This window comes from Acipenser ruthenus, chromosome 7, assembly GCF_902713425.1.
Source record: "Acipenser ruthenus chromosome 7, fAciRut3.2 maternal haplotype, whole genome shotgun sequence".
Classification (NCBI taxonomy): domain Eukaryota; kingdom Metazoa; phylum Chordata; class Actinopteri; order Acipenseriformes; family Acipenseridae; genus Acipenser; species Acipenser ruthenus.
In genome coordinates, this window is record NC_081195.1 from 59,010,881 (window position 1) to 59,028,220 (window position 17,340).

The window sequence follows — 17,340 nt, forward strand, 5'->3', positions numbered from 1 at the left end:
GCTGCTGGACACTTTCCAAAGCAAAGCATTACCAAGGAGTGACAAAAATGAATTGAATGACGGGTGTGCACAGAGCTCATAGATTTCACATTTGTAACACACTGTTTATAGCAAAGAGTTGCCTCATTTACATTCACTGTAATAAGGTTCACTATATCAATTATACAGTAATTACAAGGTTAAATAAAATATAAATCATACATTCACACTGTACATAGCAAATCCGTGGAAGCCATCCTCTTAAATTCCAGCAACAGATACCAAAGCTATGGACACTATATGCCAATTAGGCACCCCCTCTATCTTTGCACATTCAAATCAACACCACAGCTGTAAGTATTTCTCAGGAGGTGTACCAGACAGGCAAGTCATTCTGTGATTTACAACTTTAGGACACTAGAGGGCAGTGCAATTTTAACTGTGGACACATTCCGGTTATAAAACAAATAAACAGCTTTCATAAACATATTAAAAAACACACCAGTTGGAGAGAGAAAGGTTTTAAATACCATTTAGTCTCCTCCCCCCTCCCCCTGCTTTACAGTACTTCAAACTATCCTGTATTATTTGGAACCCGTCTGCCACTTCTCACAGTAGAACTTAAGTCATTCTCAATACACTAAATTGGTTTAATGATGGGAATCCTGCATGTGGGAATGTGTGTGGGAAAGTCAAAGTTGTGCAGAAGATTACAATCTGCAATAATTACCATCTTCAAGGCCTAAAAGTCTTATCTTCTAAACTTTGGATTTCTAACAGTAGAGCTTGCTGCTTTAAGGAGATACAGCTTCAAACTCAATCCACCGCTCAGGGTTAATGAACTAGAATCAACACGATCAGAGATAAGGGATGCCTATTGCTAGTTCTCAGGCACAAAACAACTAAAATACACCAAATGGGTGATGCCATGCTAAGGAATTACTTGAAAATCAAGTGAATGGAGACAGTAATACAGAAGAGTCTTATCCTAGCATAGCATACCACTGTAACTACATTACTGTAACTTACAGTCTCTCACCTCACTCATGAATCCTAAGCAGCTAAAAGGTAATATACTCTCCATGGCACAGCACACTTTAGAATACCCAGCCCTTTACACAACAAAATATCAAAAGTACCAGTGAACCATACAGTAGTGAAAGAAGTTAGAGTTGTTGTGCATATTGATGTTTGGTTCAGAGAAGATAGAAATGGCTGTAAACTGATGCATACTGTAATTAACAGAACACATTTAACAAGACAGAAAATTAAGTGGATTCAGTGTTGCAATACACTTTTATTGCCTGAAACAGCATTAAGCTTTTAAGTAGGGGCCTACTCTGTTATTTTAGACACATGCAGTAGCACAAATTTTCTCCCTGTTGCCTTGGTAAAATAAAATCTGATCCATGAAACAGTGCCACAAAAGTGATGAATGTGTTCTGAAAGAGCTTTATAAAAAAAGAGGGAATAATGTGCGCAGAATATAATTAGAGTAACTGCATATCACACTCAGCCTTTGCCAAATCTTTTCCCATAAGCAACAAAGACGGTACTCTTAGAATTGCTGTTTGTGGGCTGAAAGTAGGCTATGCTGAATAGTACTGTACGTTTCCATGGCCTTGCTAATTCAGAGGCACCATATCATTACGTGACCCAAGTGCAGAATAATTTACACTCTTTCTTAAAAAGGGGGGCAGGGGAGGGGAAGGAAACCAGTTCTTCAAGTCAAAACCAGGAGGATGAGCCACAGACTCGCACCAGTTGATCTTCAGTTTAAAATAATGCAGAGTTTGCCTACTTCACGGTTTTAAAATATTAATCCTACCCTGTTATACAGGACATGATTAAGGGGGTAGAGACAGAAAGAATTGAAAAGATCATCTCAGCTCGGCACAGTTACTATCGTCTGTGTGCAAATGCTGAACAAATCATCACCCTAAGGCAAGGGGCTCCCTGTTATACCTGACTTCAGAAAACAAAGAAAGCAGTTTCAGCTAAAATACAAGTTAAACTGCAGATGCACAAGAACAAGACAAGACATGACACATTCCTCCATTGTATATACTTTACTAAACCAAACGCATAATACCATGTATGTCAGTCTGTTTATTTTTCAAAACTAAATACTGAATGGCATGAAAGGATTCAGCAGATTCGCCAGAAGCATAATTCACAAACCGCAATCTGTTTTATTTTAACCATGCATTGTGAAAATTACAGAGCATAAATATTACAAAAAAATCTCCAAGTCTACAAATCACAGACATTTAAATCAGTTACCACTACTGGTTGAATCGGCAACCTAATTTCTCATTCTATTACCAGTGAATCAGTTTTGAAAATGCTTCATAAGTACACGCCCTCTGTGTATTGATGTAAACAAAAAGCATGCCGCCAAATAACAAAGAACCTGTCCAGGAAGCTTACTTATTAACACAAAGCGAGGAACTGAACAGCCTGTTTCAGCAATAAAACAACAACGATAACATGATAAAAATGCAATACGCATTTGGCCAAGGACAAATACTAACACTCTGTATAAAAGGGTAGTTAAAGCAATTGATTATGTCTGATGCCAATGTCAGCTCTTTAAACAGGCTGCAATTCCATTCACAAACAGAATACCAATTTAAAACCTAGTTCTAGTGTTACGAATGTGGGCTTTTCCATTGAGCAGTAGTGTACACAATTTGACAAAAAAAAAACAATACCCTTTTTGTTTTAGCAGTTAATAGACAAGAGTGAAAACTAAAAAAAAAAAAAATAGCCCACAACAGATAAAAGCCTTGGGCATTTCAGAATTGATGTCAAATGTAGTGCCTTATGGTATTCAACCGTGATAAAACATGTACAGTACGCCCCTCCGCCCACATGAACTGTACATTCTGGAATGCTTTGCAGGGGTGAATTATGTAAATGTGACTGTATAGTTGACTATATTACAACTAATTATTTTATATTATATATATATATATATATATATATATATATATAGATATATATATATATATATCTATATATATATCTATATATATATATATATATATATATATATATATACACACACACTGAAAAAAAAAGCAAAAAGTTCAGGCACAGTGTTTGATCATCAAGCCTAGTGTATAAAATGGAAAATGTAATTTCATAAATTATCTGACTACTTAACTAACTGCTTTATAGCTCTAGGTAGTCAGACATTCTCAGATCCTCTTAAAGTCTTCTTATAGTCAAGGTAGAGGAATTGTGTTTTCTTATGAAACTAGAGCTGTTGAAACTCTGAAAGCTAACATTTAATTTGGGAAAGTCAACCTGCCTGACATTTCAGATTTCTCAGAATGCTACTCAGCTTCTGCAATGAGGGGACAGATGGAGCTCTTCCAAGAAACAGGTTTAAGCTGAGTCATTCCAAAATGGTGGCACACCAGTTGCATAGCACATAACTTACATTTTGCTCATATATAGCCTACTCTGTAAGAGGGGATCGACTCTCTGTTACACCCCCTGAAATATATGAACCATTTGGCAGACTCAGACATGAGTAAATGCCACTCCACACATTTTTTTATACAGGATATTGGCATGCAACAAGACTTGTGCAATCAAACACAGGGATATAAATAAGAGTGATATGTACACATGGGTGAAAGTGACCAAATGATAACTTTGTCTGAAACTCCTGGGGCAAAACCAATCTTTTCGCCTAGGCCTATATAGAAGCTCTGGGTTGTACATGCTCTCAGATGCATTCTGAGCCATTTTGGACCACTTTCAGAAGCAAATTTAAACTTGACTTTGTAAAAAAAAGAAATTCAGAAATGATCACCTTGATAAAATGCAGTGTTTGCTCCAGGATGATCTGTATTGTTCATATGTAAAGCAACGTTATTAGAAAACTAAACAAATAGTACACATTTGTCAATGGAAATGGTTACACAATTCACATTGACTTCAACCCCTTTCCATTTAAAAAAAAAAAAAAAAAAAAAAAAAACACTACTACAAAAAACACAGGACTGGATCAAACCAATACGAAAATGGGAGTGTTGTTTCCATCCCTGAAAAAGAGATATATTTTGATATTATTCTGAAATTCCCAGCAGGTTTATAAAAATGATGATTGAATAATATAAATAAATTAAAAGTAGTCAGGGGTCGATACGACACAGCATGACCGTTCTACGGCAGGCTTTTAATTCACTGAAGAACTTATGAAATACCAGAAGTAGAATTTTAGGCTTTTCGGGGCACATGTCTGGCAGATTGAATTGAGGGGATCGCTGAAGCACAATAAAGTAAACTAAGCCCAGTCGATTTTAAATCTCAATTTCTAGGAGTTCAAAGCCTAATGCAACACTTCCTGTGGGCCCTAAGCCAAGATCGGCAACTCCGCACAACCATGATTTAAACCAGTGAGCTTCTGATCGTGGGACTCTCCCTGCACTCACAGGGAGGAGCCACTGGGGACATAACTGATTAATTGAAATGGCATATTAAACATAAAACAGGGAATCAACCACCGGGTGAATGCCTCCAAGTGAAAGTTGAGACCTTTTTCTAATTTCATCCCCTCCTATCTTTCACATATACTATACACTAGAGATCTTGTCAAGAGATACACTTATACAGTCCCCATTTACCAGGGACTTTGACATGAGCAGATGTGATAAATCCTGTTCCCTTTAACCAGGGGATTCTTAAGCATGTAGCACTTGCATCTCAGAAGACTAACCATGTAAACACTGCAGATGTTTCTAAAGATCAAATTCAATGGCTGCGAAACTGCAAATTCAATGAAAAATGGTCAGAATCGTAAGATTTCATACCAGCTACAGCTGTCACTATGTACAGTTGTTGGTGGTGTTGTTAGCTCAATATGAATCCTGTATCCTGCAAACAGCTGATATTTCTAATGAAAAACACTACCTGGCAGGGGATTTCTCAGTGGCTTTCCCCTTGTTACTACTGGATGTGGCTCTTAGGGAATAACAGCGGTACACTCACATGTGATGTTTTTCCAGATACTTGCAAGTGCGATTATAAAGTCGTGAAACTCATTTCATTCACGTCAAACATCCTCTGCTGGGACTGGAATTCAAGGCTCTGGAGTGCAGATGTTTGTACCCTTTACGGCAGGGCTAGGCAATTCCGGACCTGGCGGGCCGGTGTCCCTCCTGGTTTTAATTCCAACTGTACCGTAAATTACTGAATTGGACCAATTAAGTGCGTATTAGAAGCTTAATTGGTCAGTTGGAACAAACACCAGGAGGGACACCAGCCCTCCAGGACCGGAATTGCCTACCCCTGCTTTACGGCACACACAAGTGTAAAGGCACAGGTATTTTTCCCATCAGTGTACTGTTAGTGAATGTTTTCTACTGTAAAGCAATAATACAACAGAAACTCAAGAGAGTGAGAAATCCCATTGGAGTGCTGTATGAAGTGCGATGCCAATGTTTGACCATTAGAGCAGGCACTTTATTCTTGGGTGCAGGGTTGGGGTCAATTTCTGTTTTTCAATTACATTTCCTTTTCAAAATCAATAAACCAATTCCAATTCCCTTTTAAATCAATTCTAACAAATCATTGATCAAATATGCAATTAGCAATACTCTGTTAAAATGAGTTTCTCACAGTGGCAACAAATTACTTAAATTGCAGTCACTGTTAATCAAATTGGCTTCAAATGAAAGCAGTTGATCAATTACAACAATTATGTCTCTGAAATATCAATTCTAATTCCCTCAAAGGAATTGGGAATATATTTTAAAAAGGAATTGAAATTGAAAAACAGAAATTGACCCCAACTCTTACTGAATGTATTTAACAATTAAAAAGCACCATTTTAAATATATGCTGAAATAAAGGTTTTTATTTGATTACAGATTTCTAAATCATGGGTGATTTGTTAGTTGGAAGAAGGGTATCAGCTCAAGCTTTTTTTTTCATGGCTCTCACTTGCCCCATAATGCCATTCCACTAACACTAGTATTCTCGTTATAAGGCGGAACACAAACAGCACGGTCTCTTAACTACGGTCTCGACTACAGCATTATGGGAGCACTGTATTACTGTTACAAACATCTGGTGTCACGGTATCTGGGTTAGACCTTTTAGAAAATGCAGGTATCACACAAAGTCTGTTAGAAATTTACAAAAATGCATTTCACTGAAGAAAGGACAACAGGGGAGGAGACCTTTAAAGTACTGCACGTTCAATCCCTCAAATCTGTTTTAAATGTATTCCTTCTTTCTTTACAGCATGCTATCATTTTATATGTAAAGTGAAGTGTACCAACAAATCCCTAAGATGTCAGGCTTTTGTCTCCTCTTTACCACCACCCCAGCATAGTCTGAAGTAGAGTGCAGCGTGGCAACAACACCATCATCAGCCAGGGCACCCAGGGACGACATTAACGGTTACTATATATTTCCTTGATGGTGTTAATCCAACAGCACCGCTGCAGGCAGATACTTCAGACACTGCTTTAACAACACGAGAGGTACATTTAAAACTGCACCTACAGTACTTTGCCAAATTCACACTGGGACTCTAGTCGAATGTGAGAACTGAGATTTCTGCTCCATTAGAAACAAGTCAACATGTTTTCACATTACAGTAAACATAACAACAAGCCAGCACAAAAAAAAAAGACCACAAGTAGAGAGGTAATAATGTTATCAAAGGCACGGTACAGCACAGTCATGCAGCCTAGTCTTTAGTTTGGATGGCTGTGAGATGGATTTGCTTGTGCCTTCTTTAAATTAGAGACAACAGACCTGTAGGCCACATGTTAAAACAATTCAACAGCAAACTGATTGGCATGTATACGATATCCGCTGGCTCTCTATGAAAATCTATGCTGACTGCCCAGTGTTGTTAGAGACCAGTGGAGTGTAGAATGGCTGAGGGTAGCGTTTGGGATTGAATACTGCAGACAACCCTAGCAGCCAGTTACTGCAGACAGGGCAGAAAAATGATCTTTAAATCCCTCTGGAGATACAGTAACCCCTTGACCAGCATTATTAAAAACCGAGGCTGGACACGAAGGGCCTCTTCTCAGCACCACAAAGTACAAAACCCAAACAGCACTAACACAGTAGCAGGGGTTTAATGAGTGAACACAATAAAAAGCCACTGTACTGTTAAAACAACTAGTTCAATTTAGTGAAAAATTTCCCCCTGCAAACAGTAGACTTTGCACTGAGACACAGCACTGTAAAAGGTTAGTGGGCATCATTAAGACCCATTATCAGGATGGTTGTATATTCGTACCTCTTGCCCAACATGTACTGTAGGTTTGCAAACTGTTTGTGATGAATGGAGAGAAACTTAAAGATGTGTTCTCCCCCAGCAGTTATAAAGAAAAGCAACACACAAAAATACATATATTAACAGGGTTAACAGCCTCAGGATTTGCCAAGTTCTGTTCTGTTTTCTACTCTCCATGTTTATTTGGAGAGACATTTACTTAACCATGGAGCAACTCACACAATGAAATTAAACTCTACTAAAACAGTGCCAGCTGTTCGAATGCTTTAGCTTACAAATTTAGGAAATCACCAGATATATATTGTGCCTGGTCAACCCTCTCAAAAGTGCTACAACGCTGAATAATCGCATACAATTTCTGTAACTCAGTAAGGTTTATCTTGAAACAGACTATAATTTGTGAGGGAATCAGTCAATTTATTTTTATTTTTAAGAAATCAATGGTTCACAAGAGTTAGCTTAGCTGAGGAGTACCTATACAAGTTAATAATAGTTTTGCACAGTAACTTTCCAGTTTACTATCTTGTTTTATTTTTTGTGCTTTACTGCAAATTAATTTCTTACAGCCCTGGGTAAACACTAACAAATGAATTCCACAAAGCTATCACAACAACTTTGCACAGAGGAAATGTCCAGTATTATATATTATGTGTTCTGCATCACAATACTGACCCAGAATAAACAGCTTGTTTCACAGAACCCAATAACCTAATGCTACCTCAGGTAAGGTAGTTCAAAAATTAGTAATAAATCAGGAATTGTGAAACCAGCTGAGATATAGATATAGATCGATATACACACATATCGGGGGGGGGGAGGGGAGCGTTGACTCAGGCAGCAGGCAGGGGCTTAATTAGAGGCATTATTGCAGAGGGAGTATTTTTAACATTAGGTACATAAATTATGTTTATAATTAGGCACGCTTAATTCAAAAGGTAGAGCACAGCACAAAGTCACGATAAAGAATCAAGAAGAGCAGTCAACATATTTAATGACTGGTGAAATACAATTCACAGCTGCTGCACTATGCACACTGTTTTGTCATTTAAATATTTTCACAAAACAAACATTTAAAATTTTAAAGCTGCAGTTTCCAGTGCAAAACCACATCATGAAAAAACATTAAATATAAAAGTCGCTACATTTAATTATATAAAACGTGACATTTTCGGTCCACTAAAATAATGGGCTTTACATAATCTCTACAAGTAAGAAATTGCAGTGTCCATTGTGAAAAAACACCATTTGCCACCACATGGCACCACGGCGTATATATGTAAAATTGCAGGTTTGGGGGCTGACATGCTGAAAACAGCTGTTACTATATAGTGCACAGTATAATTTACTTTGTTTACAAGAGCACATGGTTGATCTCCTATTCCACTGGCACACCTACCATTCTCATTGGAAAAGCAACTGCTTGTCAGTCTCAAATTGTCAGCCGAATTTGACGGGTAGCCTTCTTTTGTACACAAACTGTACCTGGCTTGATGTAGCTGCTGTGATGGCGTACTGTATTTAAATCTATGAAGTAATGATGAGTAACTTCATGTGTGCTATCCCAAGTCCCTGTACTTCCTCTTGAATGTCAGACAGCCTGGTTAATTCATTCATTAACAACTTCAGTGCCTGATTGTATGTATTCTGAACCGCCACCATATCTACAGGGGTGCTCTACCAACCAACTCGCAGGAAAGGTAGCAAAGTGATGATTTTGTGAGGGTCATGTAGAACATATTGTAGGACAATGGTTCTTTGTTGGGGAGAATGCTGGTTGCTGCTTGTTTAGTTTTTTTTTTCCCAAACACTTTGATCCTTTAAAATCAAACAAAATAATACAGGCACAAGTTAAGATATAGCTACAGTATATTCATGCCATCACTGTTTGTATTCATACATTGACTGTTGAATTCTAAGGCTGAAAATTGACGAATGTGAAAAAGAGATAAGCTGTGCGGGGAATTGCTGCGGTGAGAGAAAAAATATATAACTGGGCATTCTAAATTGAGCAGAGAAGCAGGGGTAACATAATTGGTAACAAATTAAAAATAAATTAAACAAAATAAATACGTACATTAGATCATGTTTTTCTTTCCAAACCGCAACATGAAGACCTATATGGCAAATCAGGTGAGAAATTTTGTTAACAACCACTTTAAATTTACAGCAGTTGCCTTCAAACTGAGGCCTTGGTTCCATGGTCTCCATTGATGCCAAGTGGTAGTTTGCAGTTTTTGCTTGATACTTGGTAAATGGTATACTATAACAGAACTTTTAAACAAATCCTCTCATTGTGTCTTCAAGGTGCCTAAAATGACTTAACCATGTAGCAAGTTCTTCAGGTTGCAAATCTGCAGGCTTATTTGTTGGCAGTCAAGAAAATGTAGGCCCCTAAAATATTCTTTGCTGGTGTTGCCAATCCCCAGCATTTTTTCCAATCCATCACTGTCTTTAACTAAAAGAACCTGGCAAATCATGTGAAGCTAACAAAACAGGCAAAACTGCTTGCAGAAAGGAAAAAAAAAATAGTATTACACAGTGTCTCAAGACACAAAAGGTTTAAGAACATAATATGCTTAAAACTCTTGAGGCACAACCTCAAGGGAAACAAAGAAAAACAAGGACATCGTTGTCTAAAAGAAGAAGTTCCGTTTATAAGTTTGCTATACTATAACAGAAGTAAGACATGCGTTCCATTCAATGAACAGCATCATTAAATGTCTGGTTGTTTAAGAGTTATGGGTAGGAATAGAGCACTACTGTTTTGTGGTTGAAACTTTAGCCATGCATGATTTTTGGAAGACGCTCGCAAAAGTGGAAAAAATTTAAAATAGTAAACACCACATTAAAAAGTACATGTTTCACATGTACACTACACTACTGAACAAAAATGTACTGCTTTACTGAACCCAAACCCCATAGCAATGAAATCCCCCCTCCCTCCATGCTGACTAGCCGTTTCGGTTTTGCATCACCTTTGAGACCACAGCTCTGCTGCAGCTTCATTGTTTTAAAAACTAAACGTTTATTTTCTAACTTGTATTCAGCCTCTCTGATAACTACTGTAACTACTGCATTGTGTCCGGTCACAGTGCTCTGCTGTTAACACAATTAATATGAAGTTGCAAGAGTATTTTTTTTTCTTAATTTCCTGTTTATCCATGCTGAACTGTGTGTGTAGCATTTCAAAACTGTACCCCCATTTAACCTGTTGTACTGGACCACTCTTTTCAAATGTACCCTGGTGGCCAGAAATTAATGACTGGGTCAACAACAAAAATTAATACATTACTCAAGATCTATTCCAGTCCTGGTCTTTATTCCAACCAGGTCCTAAATTACTTAATTGCCTCTTAACAGCTTCAATTAACTACATTAGAATCTGCTTGGAGTAAAAACCTGGACTGGATTGGATCGAGTGCCAGAGTTGAGTACCACTGCTTTAAACATTAACAAGTCATGAAATCCAGGAATTATTTTTATTATTGTTTTAAAAACAAACAAACAATAAATAAATAAATAAATAAATAAATAAATAAATAAAATAATCCTGTACTTTTCCATGTATATTGCGCAACTGTTCTCTACGGCAATATAAAAGAGCTACGAGAGAGCTGTTCCTTTAAGAACCCACTGCTTGCCCATCAGTAAAATCACCTGCTCCTTGCAAGTCCGTATCTATTTTCCCTCAAGGACACTGAACAAAACGAGTTCCCTGTTGTAGGCCTGAATGCAATAAAGCAGTGCAGAAAAAAAGTAACATTAAATCTCAGTGACTGACACAGCAAATTCCAAGAAATTAAGTATACAAAAGCAGGTTTAATCAGCTTTCTCTGGATTTTAAGGTAAAGCTCAGATTTTGTCTGGGTGGAAAAAATCCACAGTGGAGAACTGGCAATAAACCTAGAGAAATGCCTGAACTTGTATACGAGTCTGCTCATCTCATTAACAACACACATTTCAGAAAAATGATGTCTTTTTTTGCATGGCACAGTAAACATGTGCTGTTCTTTTACAAATAGACACAGATCTTTCTACACTACTGCCAGTGCTGTTAATGCAACCCCTTTCTCTCTAAAGTTTCAGGGCACCCTTCCCTGTTGCAAAGGGGTCTTAGACTTCTTTTTGTCTTGTTGTAATTTGACTTGGCTATGCATTAAGCAAAACAACTGGAGTATAATTTTGAATTCACTAAAAAACATTAAAATATGCTTCACCACTTTACTGGCTATGTGCGTTTGAGACCTTAGAGAACAGGCAACAGAGACCATGTGCCATAACCACAATACATAAAAGGCTAGGACAGGTCCACCTCATGCTTTCCATTGTTTGTGAATCTGTTGCAAAGCCATGTATTGACAAATGACAGAAGCAAGTGACAACAGTGTCTCACGTAGATGCAAAGTAAAAGTTTGCCATTGCTACACCAATGGCAGAGCTCAATAGAAGCATGTTTTTGGTAGGGTGTGTTATTTATGAATTACCCTACAAGGTCTGATTCGTCACACCTCAGTGTGGTCCGATTCTATACCGGAGAGAAGGTTAGTGTTTAGGAATATTTGGTTTTTGTTAATCTTGAGTTAAGACATCATCAGCAAGTCAACAATGATAGCAGCTGGCCACCAGTGCATTTACTGGTAAGTCTAGAGAACCGGCTCATTCCTGGAGGCATAATCTAAGGAGAATGTCAATTCAGATGGTTCGTCAACATGATATCAAATGTGAAAAAGAGTGCTTCTCTGTATCATTAACATGGCCAACACATTTAGCAATCAGGGTTTATATAACCCTGCCAATATGAAGTCGCAAGCTCAAATGGTGTGTGAGGTGTGAGGCACCGATGCTGTAGTTGCAGAATCCATGTAAAGTGACTAGGGCCTCTCACTGGCTTTGAGAGACAAGAACGGGGCAAGTGCTTCTTCCTGCCCTGACGCATACATTATTAAACAACTACCTGTTCAGCAGGGTTGAAGTTACTTTAAATCTTCCTTTTATCTAATTAAAGTCCAACATCATAGAGGAGATGCAGGGAATAAGACTCCCCTCACTCCCCCTCCATGTAATGCAGCTCCTTCTAAATAGGATATTGGACCATAGCGGTATCTAACTTTCTTAAAAATTTCAGGTTTTTCAGTGAAAATGTACTTAAGTTATTGAGCTAATATTTTTTTGTGGTACTGGATTTGACCTACTTACAGTATTTGTGATCCAACTAATTTTAAATAGAGTTTTGGTTGTATCTGATTTTACTACAAAGTTGTTTTGTGAAAAAAAGACTCTATAAAGTTATTTCTGTAAAGTTGTTGTACATGTATTCCCCTTTTTTTAAATTGACAGTTATATCTGTACAACAGAATGTGGGACAATGTTAATGTTTCAATATTCTACTTGAAATTTGGTCTCTGTCACACAGCATCTTACTCACACAAAGCAGCACATAATTCCACCACAGTTAACAAAATAAACAATAGCGATGACTCAGAACTCTGGTTGCCCAATCAATGCCAATTTATTCTCATGGTTCTTACTAGCCATTTTCTAGCTGCCATGACCACTGAAGTAATCATGTGTGGAAATATTTCTGAACATGTACTTTCTAGCAGATAATCCAGCACTTGTTTGAAGCGAATGGCAAGAGGTGAAAGTCACCCTGCCTTGAGACAGAAATAACTGCATATTATGAAAAATGCGATTGTCTTTTAAACCCAGATGAAAATGTGCCGTTATTCGAAAACAGTGATGCTGAGAAGATGCAGTAAGAGAAACTACACCAGTTCCAGTAGATGTGTTTGGTACCATGACCCAAAACACTGTATACAGTACTACTTCAGACAGGACCAATTAGCTACATAATACAAAGCCTACTAGCTCCTTCACCATTTGAAAATACTATTCTTAGCCCATTCAATACTATTCACTGAAGTTAGGAAGGCTGAGGTCAGAACGGCCGAGAACATTGCATAGTGCTTCCTTTTAAATGTTCTAACACTTTGTAATTACAGTAAAATGTTTAAACACTTGTAAGCAACGAATAAAAAACAAACTAGCCTCTGCCACCGTTCAATCCTGTTACACGAAAGACAGCGTAAACGTACTACATAACATACATATTTCCCTTGGGACATTTACAGTCACGCCCTGCAGATAAGCACCCAAGTGTACTACATGCATCAGCTGAGTATGTAGAGAGCAGAGATTGGAATTTCATGTAAAACTCAGTTATATAACCTTCTTCTGCATCTCTTGAGTGCTCACAGTGAAATGTGGATTTGGAAACACAACATAAATAAAGTTCATCCCTCAAGGTCTCGATCCACAGCAGCAGGAACTACTTACTAATTTTGTTTCCAGGGGTGTCAATTCTATGACCATCCATATGGCATAGGAAGGTCAGGATCACTTGAAGCATCCAAAGCTAATATCTGCCTGCTCATTCAACAAGCTGATTAAATGTGACTAGTTTGTTGGGGGGAACGTTAGATATTAAACATAGAGAAGGACTACAATACAGTGTGTGTGTAATGTAATACCTATCTATCTATCTATCTATATAGTTTGAGTTTCCAATTCCTATTGCCAGCTTTGGAATTGGAAGTTAAAGGTGACCATTATGTATAGTTGCAAGGGCGTCTGCTAAGAAATAAATAATAATACAAAGGCAGAGAAAGTAAACAAATCCTAGGATTTCTGTTCTTTCTAGTCTTTTTTTGTTTTGTTGAACTGTTGCTTGCAAGACAGATTTCCTTTGAAGGGTGCAGGGTTTTTTGTGTTTTTAAATCACACATCTTTGATAGCATGTTTCATAAACACACACACAAAAAAAATATGGTATTGATAATGTGCTGTTTATTATTAATAATGTAACTTCCTTCCTCCCTCCCTCAACATTAAATTTCAATTCAAGTTGACCTGAAATACACATTTCCATAATGTAAAACATTATTCTTTAGCTTTCTGTTAAGTTTTGGCAGCACTAAGACTGGTTTAGTGTTATTTTGAGGTAAAAAGTGGTACGCAGCGCATTGTGCTTCCTCGCGCATGCCTAACCTTCTGCTTAGAAAACACGATAGTGCCCATTCAAATCTGGTACGTTATGCTGTTTTCTGCCTTCATCTTTAACTTCATTTATCATATTTTTCCACCATTAAGAAAATAGTATGTGAATATTTATCATATGCAATACATTGGGTCTTGTAACTTGTTTACTTCTGCAACTTTGCCGTGGACATGTCATTTTGTCTTGTTGGTCGTGAATTGTTTGTTTTCTTTTTAGAGAAATTGGTTGTTTGTCTCCTGTTTAAGTTTGCAAAAAAAATGATGTATAATTAATGGCAAATGTACCTGTTTGACAACAGGAAAACACATCGCAATTGAATGCACCTGTACCAAAATCTCACATTCTAACATTACATGGGTCAAGTTTTGGTACGAGTACCACATTATGACGATGTACCACTTTATAACATTCCACCAGTGCTAAGATACTGACAAACACAGATACAAAGACAGGATTGTGTCACTTTGTTAATGATATTTGTGAATAATACAGTAATAACGTCACTGTTTCAAAGCATTGTAGTTTTTAATTGGCACTGAGCCATCATTCCTGGCCCAAAGAGAATCAACTTGGAGACAAAAAATAATATTTAAATCAGATTTTTTTTATTTTTTTTTTTTTTTTTTTAAACTTGAAACATAGGATTGGACAATAATAAAATGTTCCAGTTAATTTTGAGCTGATATTTGTACCTCTCCAAATATGTTTTTTTGTAGTATAGGTATTAGTATTCCGTTTTGGAATGATTGTGTTTGTGAAGTTGAGTAGCGGTTTGTTTTGGCATTTCTGCCGCAGCGAAGACTTTCAGAGTGAATCAGTATCATATCTTTCCTGGCCCGTTTTTGTCATCACCAAAACACAGCACATATTTTTTTAATTTACTGTACTGAAAATTGAAGGAGATTTTTTATATATATACACACACACATACATACAGTGCCTTGCAAAAGTATTCAGACCCCTGACCAATTCTCTCATATTACTGAATTACAAATGCTACATTGACATTTCGTTCTGTTTGATATTTTATTTTAAAACACTGAAACTCAAAATCAATTATTGTAAGGTGACATTGGTTTTATGTTGGGAAATATTTTTAAGAAAAATAAAAAACTGAAATATCTTGCTTGCATAAGTATTCAACCCCTGTGCTGTGGAATCGCCCAGTTTACACAGATGAAAGAAATTGCCCTAACGAGGACACAATAACCTTACCATTGGCCTCCACCTGTGAACCATTAAAGTTGCGGTCACATTTTCTGGATAAAAACCCCACTGTTGAAGGATCATTGGTCAGGCTGTGAATCTGAAGGAAAATGAAGACCAAAGAGCATTCTGCAGAAGTCAGAGATAAAGTAATACAAATGCATAGATTAGGGAAAGGGTACAAAATAATATCCAAGTGTTTGGATATCCCAGTGAGCACAGTTGGATCAATAATCAGGAAGTGGAAGCTGCATCACACCACCCAGGCACTGCCAAGAAAAGGCCGTTCCTCAAAACTCAGCGCTCAAACAAGGAGACTTGTGAGAGAAGCCACAGAGAGGCCAACAATCACTTTGAAGGAGCTACAGAGTTCAGTGGCTGGGAGTGGAGTAATGGTGCACCAGTCAACCATATCAAGAGCTCTGCATAACACTGGCCTGTATGGGAGGGTGGCAAGAAAGAAGTCGTTACTCAAAAAGTACCATCTGAAAGCACGTCTAGAGTTTGCCAGAAAGCATGAGAGTGACCCAGCTGCGATGTGGGAAAAGGTTTTGTGCTCAGATGAGACCAAGATAGAGCTTTTTGGCCAAAACTCAAAGCGCTATGTGTGGCGCAAACCTAACACTGCCCATGCCTCAAGACACACCATCCCTACAGTGAAGTATGGTGGTGGCAGCATCATGCTGTGGGGATGCTTCTCATCAGCAGGGACTGGGCATCTTGTTAATTGAAGGAAGAATGGATGGAGAAAATACAGGAAAATACTGCAAGAGAACCTGCTTCAGTCCGCTAAAAAACTGAAGCTTGGGAGGAAATTCACCTTTCAGCAGGACAATGATCCCAAGCACACGGCCAAAGCAACATTGGAGTGGCTCAAGAACAAAAAGGTGAATGTCCTACAGTGGCCCAGTCAAAGTCCTGATCTCAATCCCATTAAGAATCTGTGGCACTATTTGAAAATTGCGGTCCACAAGCGTCGTCCAACCAACCTGAACAACCTGGAGTAAATCTGCCAAGAAGAATGGGCCAAAATCACTCCGACACTGTGTGCAAAGCTGGTACATACTTACCCCAAAAGACTTAAAGCTGTTATTGCAGCGAAAGGTGGCTCTACCAAATATTAATGTGTGGGGGTTGAATACTTATGTAAGCAAGATATTTCAGTCACCTTACAATAATTGAATTTGAGTTTCAGTGTTTTAAAATAAAATATCAAACAGAACGAAATTTCAATGTACCATTTGTAATTCAGTAACATGAGAATTGGTCAGGGTTCTGAATACTTTTGCAAGGGCATGTTTTATCCAACCTGTTGAACTATAACACTGAAACAGACTGAGATGAATCTTTAGCTTTAATGCAACTGGTATTAAACTGCACCAGAGGCCAGTCAATTTGCCTTACAGGTTGGTAATCATTTATTAATCAGTTTTTGATTGCACTATATTCACATTAGCCTTCTGTCAACATGTCTATAAAGCCCCCTTCCCCCCAGCGCACAAATTCAGATTGATATTCACACCTATTTATTTTTCACGGTGCATCTGTAAAGCGCCTGTCATCACGTGTTGAGATACACATTGTGTATTTAGAAACTATTTCAGAACTTTAAAAGAGTTCTAAACTCAAGACTCACATCACCTGTAGTGATTTCTTAATTCTGGAAGTGGAGATGTCGCATTTCTTAACACTCAGCACCACTATAATAAATGTATGGCGCCACAACAGCGCAGTGCGGTCAAAACGAGGAGAGTAAATCATCGGCATCTTATTTCAGAGATTATAATCTTTATTATAAAAATGTTTCACTGTTATCTTCACTGAT

General features: G+C 37.7%; 1 protein-coding gene across 4 annotated transcripts in view; it reads right to left on the reverse strand.

Annotated features, from left to right (window-relative positions):
* The window catches only part of LOC117415487 (putative adenosylhomocysteinase 3), a 40,508-nt gene that overhangs the window by 22,572 nt on the left and 596 nt on the right, over positions 1 to 17,340 (reverse strand). The gene's annotated exons all lie outside the window — the stretch shown is intronic.